This window comes from Hipposideros armiger, unplaced genomic scaffold, assembly GCF_001890085.2.
Source record: "Hipposideros armiger isolate ML-2016 unplaced genomic scaffold, ASM189008v1 scaffold_109, whole genome shotgun sequence".
NCBI lineage: Eukaryota > Metazoa > Chordata > Mammalia > Chiroptera > Hipposideridae > Hipposideros > Hipposideros armiger.
The window spans coordinates 1,693,277-1,703,358 of record NW_017731459.1 but is presented as its reverse complement, the minus strand read 5'-3'; the positions used below and the strand labels follow the sequence as shown (position 1 = coordinate 1,703,358).

The window sequence follows — 10,082 nt, the reverse complement described above, 5'->3', positions numbered from 1 at the left end:
TGATTCAGCAGTTCTGGGGAGGCTCTAAGAATTCACATTTCTAATAAGCTCTCAGGCCAGGTTGATACTGCAGAGCCATGGGCCACACCTGCACCAGGTAACACTGGTCCAGACTATATTTCACATTTGTTTCTCTCCTTTTCTACTTTTAATGCAACAAATATAACAAAACAAAAAAAATGAGGGGGGGGTTCTGAAATGTTCTGGTTAACCTTTGCCAGCAACTGCATATTAATATCTTAGTTTTCATTTCGATTTATCTATTAATATTAAATATAGTTTCCTATTGCCAAGCCTGGCCTTTCCCAGGATTCTGGGCGGAGTGATGTTGGAGGTCATGTGGTACGAAGTTAAGAAGACTAGAGTTGGGACAGGGCTCTGCAGTAAAATTCCCGCTTGGTCAGTCTTCTTGTTGCATGGCCAAGGTCAAGTTATTTCATATTTCTGTGCTTTGTTTTTTGTTTTTGTTTTTTCAAAATAGAAATCATATAAGCACATCCCTTTCAGTGTTTCTGTGAAGATTAAATAACTATAGAAAAAGCATTTAAAACAAGATTTGCCACAAAGTCTTTCAATCGAAGTTAGGCATGATAATAGACATGAGGAAACATTTCAAATGTCAGGGTGCCTCTGTTTTACTGTTCAAGGCATTTTTTTTTCTTCATGATTTTTTTTTATTGTGAAATAAACGTTTTTTTAATTAGTTTCAGCTGTACAATACAGTGCAATAGTTATACTTTTTACCCCCAAAGTGACAACCACCCAATCTGCCACCCCACTCCCCCTGCAATATCATACATATGTATTACAATTCCCTTGACTCCACTCCCACACTATACTCCACATCCCGTGACCATGTATATATATATATATATATTCAATTATAGTTGACATACAATATCATACATCAGCTTCAGGTGTACAGTGCAGTGATCAAGCCTCTACCCCTAACAAAACATGTGACCATCTGACACCCTACAAAATATTTACAACATTATTAATTATATTCCTCAAACTGTCTTTCATGTCCCTGTGGCAATATTGTAGTTATGTATTTATGCAAAGAGAGTCCTCACTAATTTCTACTGCCAGCTATCGTAGAACTCCTCTTCCCGGGCAAAGTAACTCTGGGCTGATGAGCTTGGTGTGGGGCTGGAGGGTATCTCCTCCAACCGGAGAAGCCTCTCTACCACTAAAGTGTCCCTCATGGGGTTTGCCCTCTCTCATCTCCACCCCTCCTGCCAGACTCGATGTGGCCTCCTCTTTAAGTCCTTCATTAAGAGTTTCTGTTCATCTAGTGTTCAGGGGACTTCCAAGGTTGAATGTTGTATAAATTATTTGTAATTTGGGTGTGATCCTGTGAGGCAGTTGGCACAGCATCTGTCTATTCCACCATCTTACCGGAAGTCCCCTTTTCCTTCATGATTTGTATATCAATTTCACTTGGACTAAGTAGGTTTGGTATTGTCATTTTTTTTTATTTACATCCCCAACCATCTCTCTTTTTTTTTTTTTAAAGATTTTTATTGGGGAATTGGGGGGATGGGAACAGTGCTGGGGAATTGGGGGAAGGGGAACAGACAAGTTGCTGTCGTGTTTTGTTCTTCAGTCTAGTTGTGGAGGACGTCGCTTCACTGGCCCAAGTTGGCACCATCATTGTGCTCTTCCCGGGCAAGGCAGATCAGTCGCCGGCTTCTGGACGGCCGCTCACTGCAGCTGCTGGCCGCTCACACTGGCTGCTGGCTGCTCACGGTAGCCCATGGCAACCCACTGCCACAGGGGCTGCAGCCTACGCCGTCGCCAGCGACTCATGGCAGCCCAGCTCCAGGTTGAGCTGTTGTTCAGCATCTTAGCTGTAGAGGGCAGTGTCACTGGCCCTCATATGTGGGATCCGAACCGGGGCCCTCTGGTGTCCGAAGCCAGTTCTTAACCATCGCGCCACTCGGCCGACCCGGTATTGTCATTTTTTAACAGAGATGATGAAATAGAATCTCTTGGGGTTATTTACCCTCAAAAAATGGCAGAATCAGGGTTTGTTTCCCAGGCTTATCCTACTCAAAGCCCATAGTTTTATTATTTATTTTTTATTATATATTATTTATTTATTTATTTACTTATTTATTTATTTTGCAACATGCATAGTTTTGGAGTATGGTGCTTGATGAGCTCTTTGAAACCAGTCTATCACACTTCCCAGAACACGCCCCTGAAGGCCCATTGAACCCCATGAAGGATTGATTTGACAATATCGTGAAACAATTCAGGAGGCTTGACCATCTACCCTTCGATGGAAATCAAATCAGATGTACCTATTAAGGGCCACCATTCTCCGTGTAAAATGCTAAGTGGGAATGAAGGCCCTGAATGAGAGGGGTGGGTACGCCTTCAGCCTGAGAACATTAAAATAAGGATTGGGCATTAGAACGGAGCTTCACTTCACGCAGCAGCAGTAGGGATTAACCTCACAATTCTCTTAGTAGAAACATTTCCGAAAGACTCCAGGCTCAAGAAGAAAGTGAGAGCATACATATTTCTCCCTTTCTTTCTATGACTCCACTGAAATAAAAGTACAGAAAGGAGCTAAAAAAAACACCAATATTAGCTAAGGGAACAGAGGGTGTTAGAGAGGGCACCAATGTGTAAGGAATTACCACAAAATTTTTAAAGATTAAAACCAGTTGGGATGTTGACATACATAATAGGCAGAATAACCATAGCCTGTAATGTCTTAGGAGGAAGTGGCCTAAGAGATGTGTATATATCTGCTGTAGAAATTCTAGGGGACCTCTGGATTTAAAGATGGCAGGTACAGCAGGGTTACAACAAGGATTACGTGTGCGGATCTTTTATAAAGTGAACTGCTTTAGTCAGCAACCCCATCACCCCCTACCACAGCCTCCCACTGAGCACAGGCTGCTTCACATTTTGCTGAAAAACTAATAAGACAGACCTTTCAGAAGGAAATTGAGTAAGATGACTGCAAAAAAGCTAGGGATATTGATGCCTCTGGAAAAAAAAGAAAAAACTCCTCGTTTTGACATTTGGGGCATATGCATCATGATATTCAGCAATATGCCTGCTCACTTGAAAACTGAGCCTGCTGGCCTCCCGCGTCACACAGCACCCAACCAAACTACTCAGGCAGGAGCTCAAGCCGAGTGTCCCACAAACACTTAGAATCCCCAGGTAAATGAGGAGAACAGGTTTATGAGACACTAGGGGAAGACAACAAGAAGCAAACTTTAAAGAGTAGAAAGAAAAACGGAAAAAAAAACCCAGGAAGAAATAAAATGATAGACACAAACATAGATACCAACATAGAAAATTGTGTTATTGAGGGGTCTGTAGGGTGGAGCCCCAAAGGGCTACAAGGTAAGACTGGGTGGGCAGACCTTTGGGTAACCTAGAATGGGTACTAGGTTGGGTGTGGCTCATAAGAAAGAAGTAGGCAGCTAGCTGCACAGAGATCCTGGGGAAGCAGAATGGAGGATTGTGTGCCTAACCTAACAGTCTGCAATCTGGCCTGGAGCTGGGAGCTGAAGGAGTTGAAGGAAAGGGTCCTGACTGATAAATCCCTGGCTCCTAGAACCGACCAGAGCAGCAGAAGTGCACCGCACTGGGTGTGCTCAGCCGGACATACAGAAACTGTTGAATTCTTGCTGCAGCTTGGAATGCCAGTGAATGATAAAGGTGATGCAGGTTGGTCTCCTCTTCGTATTGCTTCTGCTGGCCAGCATGAGATTGTAAAAGCCTTTCTGGGAAGAGGTGTTCACGTGAATGCTTTCAATCAAAATGGCTGTACTCCCTACATTATGCAGCTTCCAAAAACAGGCACGAGATCACTGTCACGTCACCGGAAGGTGGGGCTAATCCAGATGCTAGGGACCATTGTGAGGCTACAGCAATGCATGGGGGGCAGCCAAGGGTAAACTAAATGATTCCTATCCTTCTGTGCTACAGAGCATCCACAAACATCCAAGGCACTGAGTGTAACACTCCTCTACACTTAGCCTGTCAGGAGGAGAGAGTGGAAGAAGTAAAACTGCTGGTGTCTCAAGGAGCAAGTGTACACATTGAGAATAAAGAAGCAAAGACACCCCTGTAGGTGGCCAAAGGTGGTCTGGATGTAACACTCAAGAGAATGGTGGAAGGTTAAGATTCTTGGCTTTATTCTTACTTTGTATGTTTTGTGGTTGTCCCCAGTGTCCTGGAAACTAATATACTGATAAGACATCATCTATGAATGATTTTTTTTTTACCTTCAAAGCCTTACAAATGTTTTGAATATTGTTCTTGCTGAGGTATTTGTTCTAAGCTTACAATTTGCTTTCGAGCATTCAGTAATTGTTGAAGCTGTTCTACTATTGCTGTATATTTTTCCATGTTGAACTTTGGTTAATTCTGAATAAGTGATTCTGTGGTTGTTGTGAATCTTTGGGCACCCTCTTATGTACCCCCTGTTCCCTCTGAGGCAGAACAACCCAAGAGCACTAGGCCAATTGTTCTGCCAAATGTTTTTAGGTGGATTCTAGAATGTTCCCTCTGTGCAGTTAAAACACATCCTAACAAGTCCACTCAGAGGCCTAGGCCAAATATTTTTTTTCAACAGTATATTTAATTTATTTTTGCTACAGGAGGAATAATTATATATTTTAGAAGACCAAATTTTTAGTTGGAGGGCCTATTATCCAAGTTTGTCATTCCTAAACACTAAAATAATGAAAAATGATTGCCCTTGTACCCATGTATCTTATTAGTGAGCTATTTTCCTCCATAAAATTTTTTAAGAAGGAAGTTTTAAAGGACTCTATATTAAGTCATACTGTATTGAAAAGAATGTCAAGCTCTTAACATGCTATGTAACAAAAATATGTTTTGATTTGCATTTCAAAAACTAAAAAAATAAAACATTGAGAGAAAAAAAAAGAAAAGACGTAGGAACCTAGGACTCTCAATATTTACATTTAATGGGATAACTTGGGTATCTCTACTCCTAAATCCTTATATCAGATTTCAGGAAGCAGATGGAATAAGTTTGGTAATTGGGCATTCATTTTTGTGTCCCTCTCAACTGGTTAGATAAGAAGACCTTAGTCACAATAATTTCTAAGCAAAAAAGTCACAATCACTCCATATTTACAATAGATACATAACATAGTAACTCAATATAACAAAGTGTCAATTAAATTTTATGGGTATATGAATGGATAACTGGAAAAATAAATTCCCAAGGATGCTCAGTACTGATCTCTGTGGACCAGTCTAGCTCAGTACAGCTTTTTCTCAGTTTAATTCACCTTACTCTGGATTTGCCTCAGGGATGAGCCAGCTTCCACAAGTTTTTATTTCAAGTCAAATATTTTACAGTACTTGTATGCTGTGTCTGTTTCCTTTTTTACTTGTTAAATCATTTATTCATTTATTATTTATTCAAACCCATTGAATTGTGAATGGTGCTAACAGAAGTGAAAGAAGAAATGAATCCCTTCTGCACCAAAGATCTACATTCTAATAAGTTTTACACTCCAAACACGTAATTACCATATCATATAAGATCATAAGATAAGCCTCCACTCATCATACTTTCTTTCCAAAATGTTCTCCCTTGGTTCCTACAGGGTATCTCTTGCATTTCTTTTCTCTCACATCTTTCCTTGCTTTTCATTCTTTATTTCTCTGTTCACTGGTACTGTCACTGAATTTCAATGAAACATTAAAGTCGGTATCATGAGCTGATACTAAGAAAGTATTTCCTCTATTGTTTTTAGTAGCATCTTTTCCAGCTGACTTGTCTTTCAGTTTGCATGAACATTCTGAAAGATAATTGCCTAATTTTAGTTAAAGAAAAATGCCAAATACCGTATGTTATGATATTTATGTAGTGGCAGCTTTTCAGCGAACATGTAAACTTGGCAGTTTTCATCTCAGAAGAAAATAAAAGCTAGACAAGTACAGCATTGCGTTGGACAATGAAAGATATTGAGAGTATTTGGCAGCAAACAGAAACATGTTAATGTAGATATACTTTTAAGTGAGGGCTGCAAAATTCAGTAAGCACTACCACCAGGATGGAACACAGGTTAGTACCTGAAGATATGACTGCTGGTGGGTCCCCCCACCTCTCAGAGAGGAATGCTTAGGCTGCTGAGTTGCTAGTGGTTTCCTACCTGTGATCACAGGGGCCTATGATCTTATAAGCTCCCTACAACTAGCACTGCTTTCTGTTGAATTCCATCTATGTTGCAGTTTCCATACTTAGTTGTCCATGACACAAGCCAAGTCCATTATCCATAGCATCAGCGACTTGGCTTCACTCAGTTCCCAAATGTTTCTCCAACATTCGTTCTGATCCTAAAGTGTGAACACCCAAATGCTGATATGTGTCATAACCTATGAGAATGGCTGTAGCTCTCTGAATTGGCCATTTAGGAGGTCAGAGGGGCTAAGTTTTAAAAAATCTTATCTTTGCAGGATCCACATCTCCCAGAAAACAAAACAGTACAAAACAAAGCTAAAAGAATTTCACCCTTTCTTTTTTTTTTTTTTAAAGATTTTTATTGGGGAATTGGGGGGATGGGAACAGTGCTGGGGAATTGGGGAAAGGGGAACAGACAAGTTGCTGTCGTTTTGTTCTTCAATCTAGTTGTGGAGGATGTTGCTTCACTGGCCCAAGTTGGCACCATCATTGCGCTCTTCTCTGGCGAGGCAGATCAGTCGCCGGCTTCTGGACGGCCGCTCACTGCGGCTGCTGGCCGCTCACGCTGGCTGCTGGCCACACACGGTAGCCCATGGCAATCCACTGCCACAGGGACTGCAGCCCACGCCGTCGCCGGCGACTCATGGCAGCCCAGCTCCAGGTTGAGCTGTTGTTCAGCATCTTAGCTGTGGAGGGCAGTGTCACTGGCCCTCATATGTGGGATCCGAACCGGGGCCCTCTGGCATCCCAAGCGAGTTCTTAACCATCGCGCCACTCGGCCGGCCCCACCCTTTCTTTAAATACAAGTTGTGACAAACACTGGGGCAATCTATACACTAAAATTGCTCCCAGATTTGTTTTTGCTCATTTATCCCCACCTCCAGTGCTGCAGTCCAAGCCCTCATCATGTGCACTCTGGGGTGTTACTGCTGCTACCTGTTGAGTCTTCTTCCAACCTTCAACCAAAATAGGCAGAGCAGCCTCTCTAAATACATCTGATCATCTGTGGCTCCCCATTGCCCTGGAGAGAGCATTCAAATTCCTCCATGTGGAATTCAAAGCCTGCCACCATCTGCTCTCAAGCAATCTCTCCCCCATCTTGCTCCAAACTTCCCCGGCTTGCTGCAGTTTTCCTGTGTTCAGCATATGTACGCAAGGGTCCTTCCTTTACTCCTAGTGCATTTCTTCTATCCATCTCTTAGGCCTCAGCCTATAAACCGTCATTATAGATGAGTCTTTCTCCCATGGTTACTCCCAGATAGGTTAAGATTCCCTGTGACTATCTAATGGCATGTTAACTCTCCTCTCACATACACATCACATTCGAAGTGAATGAGCAGTTTTATGATTTTTGTCTGCCTGGCTAGACTTAAGTCTCCGTGAGGTCAGGGATAGTGACTGGTTCTTCACTTTGCCTGGAAATCGTCCGGACTTGTGTGGAACTTAGTAGCTCTTCACCATTTGTTGGAAGACGTCAAACTTCCTAACTATAATAATGATACAAATGGATATTTATAACATTTAAGTAAACATAATTACTATAAATATTATTTATTATAATAAAAGTATGTTGTAACATAATTATAAACTGCCAAGTTGCCATAATTTTTTTGCAGTAAACGACTTGCTCAAAAGAACGGGTCATCATGAAGAATCATAATTGGGAAAGTTTTAAACTCATGGGAGAAAAGGCATGCTTTGATTGTTCAAATCTCTGAATTATAGACTGTCATGAAGTTCGATTTATTTTAAATTTATAGAATCTGACGTTAGTGTCCTTGGGGACTGCTATGTTTAATGGATACAATAAGGATAATTTAAAATAATTTTCTTGTTTGTGTATAAATTTTCACTAAAGCATCTACAGCAATGTTACCTAATTAAACATGTCGTCCTAAAGTAGGATAGGTAGTTTCATTTGACTGTCAAGTAGTTTTGAACTAATACACACACAAATCAAGCACAAATTCCCTTATTTCTACTCAAAGTTTACCAATCCCAATCAAAAAGATGTCAGTTCAGGCATTTAATTATGTTTAAATTATGTCTAACACACTACCAGCTAAATTTTAGTCAATGAATACAGTCCTAGTGTTGATTGATTAATTTCCCATGAACCCTATCTAGTTTCCCACGACAAAATATTTGTTACATCTCCTTTTATAGAATGGGAGCTCCTTGAAGAAAGGGACGTTTTTAGCATTATTGTCACAGCTGTAGTTTTTCAGTACATTGCTCAGAACAAACACCCAAGAAGGTCACTGGCTCCAGTCTGGACTTTGGGCAAAAGTGTCATGGCCCTCACTCTCTTGGCATCATGTGGAGAAGTGTCCTTGGGTTGGGGGGTAGCTGGATACGGTGGGGGGCTATGCAGCCAAGGGACTTATACTCTTCTTTTTTCATACAACAAGCATAAAAGCAACATTGCATGGGTGCCATAAGCATTTGGACTTGGATTTTAAGAGGTCTGAGATAAGGCACCGAAGATTTAGGGCAGTGCTGAGAAACACCAGACTCGCATCACAGCACATGGGAAACCAGGGGGCTGTGGGTCTGTAGGGATTGTCTGGGCACAGCCTTTTCCTCTGGGAGAAATGAGCTCAGCACACTCAGATCATTACCAGGCAACCAGGGCTGAGCAGCCCTGAGGCAACCCATTAGAAATTCTGGCTGCCATCTCCACACACATCCTCTTTGTTCATAAACGCTTGTTTTCATGATGACTGAGTTGAATCTGAGCTCAAAATGTTTGTTTTTTCTTTCTTTAAGGCACTGAAGATGTGGTGGCCTGGAAACTCAACTTGTTAACAACCAATCAGGAGAGATTGGTCTTTAAGTGATAATTACTAGATGAGAACAGGAATGACAAAAGGCAAAGCAATTACTCTTTTTGTGAACATCTGCTCACACCTGTCACATCATCTATTCTTACCCCTGTGAAGGAGGCATCACTGGCCCACTTTAAAACCAGGAAAAGGAGAATTGGGTTCAATAAGTGGCCCAAGGCCTCCTTGCTAGTAAAAGGCAGTCTTGTCTGATTTCAAACCCCATCTGTTGGGCTGATTTTTCTGTGGTGCCCTTCAAAGTTATCATGCACACAAAATGGTTTGTTTTTATGACAGCTACATGAAGTGTTTGGGTGAATAATTTAGTGTATCTGTAGGCTCAAGACAACGTGTCGGTTACTTCATTCTCTCTTACCCCATCTGATCATCCAACTTGTCTTCAGTGGATTTTCTGCTCAAATTCTAATGAAGCCACAAGTTAGTGGTTTTCAAACTCTTTTAAATTAATGGGATCCATTTTAAAATTAAAGTCTAAATCAGAAGTCCTACCTTCTCTTCCTCACATACAGGGTGCCCTTGACCCGATTTTGGAATACCAATGCTTCATAGAACATGAAATTTGAAAGCCACTGCTTGAGTCAGAGGATTTACTATAGAAAACAAATGAGCATGTCCAGCTGTGCGTTTTCCAGTTTCCCAGGAACTCTGTCTTGGACAGAAGGCTGTGCCCTGTTGGAGAAGTGACGACGGCTCACAATCTATTGAGCTGCTGCAGCAGCAAAAGAATGAACACATTTTTTTTAAAGTTTCAACTCACAAAATGGGAGAATCACCTCATTACCCCTGAATGCCTGTTACTGCAACTCAATTGTATGGTGTACAAATGGTTTATGTCATAAAAATTATGCTCTCTATATATCTTGTTGAAATTGAACTAATCTCACCTTGACAATAAACTCTTATGAAATCACACGGATTTGCCATTTGACTCCATTTGTCTTCCTGATCCATTAATAGTGCATTTATCATCAAATGAACTTAAAATGATTTACTGCTGTTTGTCTTCAGCAGTGGAGGTGACCAAGGTGCTGACATGAGTT

The 10,082-nt window shown here is 41.3% G+C and overlaps 1 pseudogene; it reads left to right on the top strand.

The window, feature by feature from the left end:
• The first annotated feature begins 3,461 nt into the window (after window positions 1-3,461).
• LOC109385202 (26S proteasome non-ATPase regulatory subunit 10 pseudogene) lies at window positions 3,462-4,156 on the top strand (annotated as a pseudogene).
• Window positions 4,157-10,082: the final 5,926 nt, after the last annotated feature.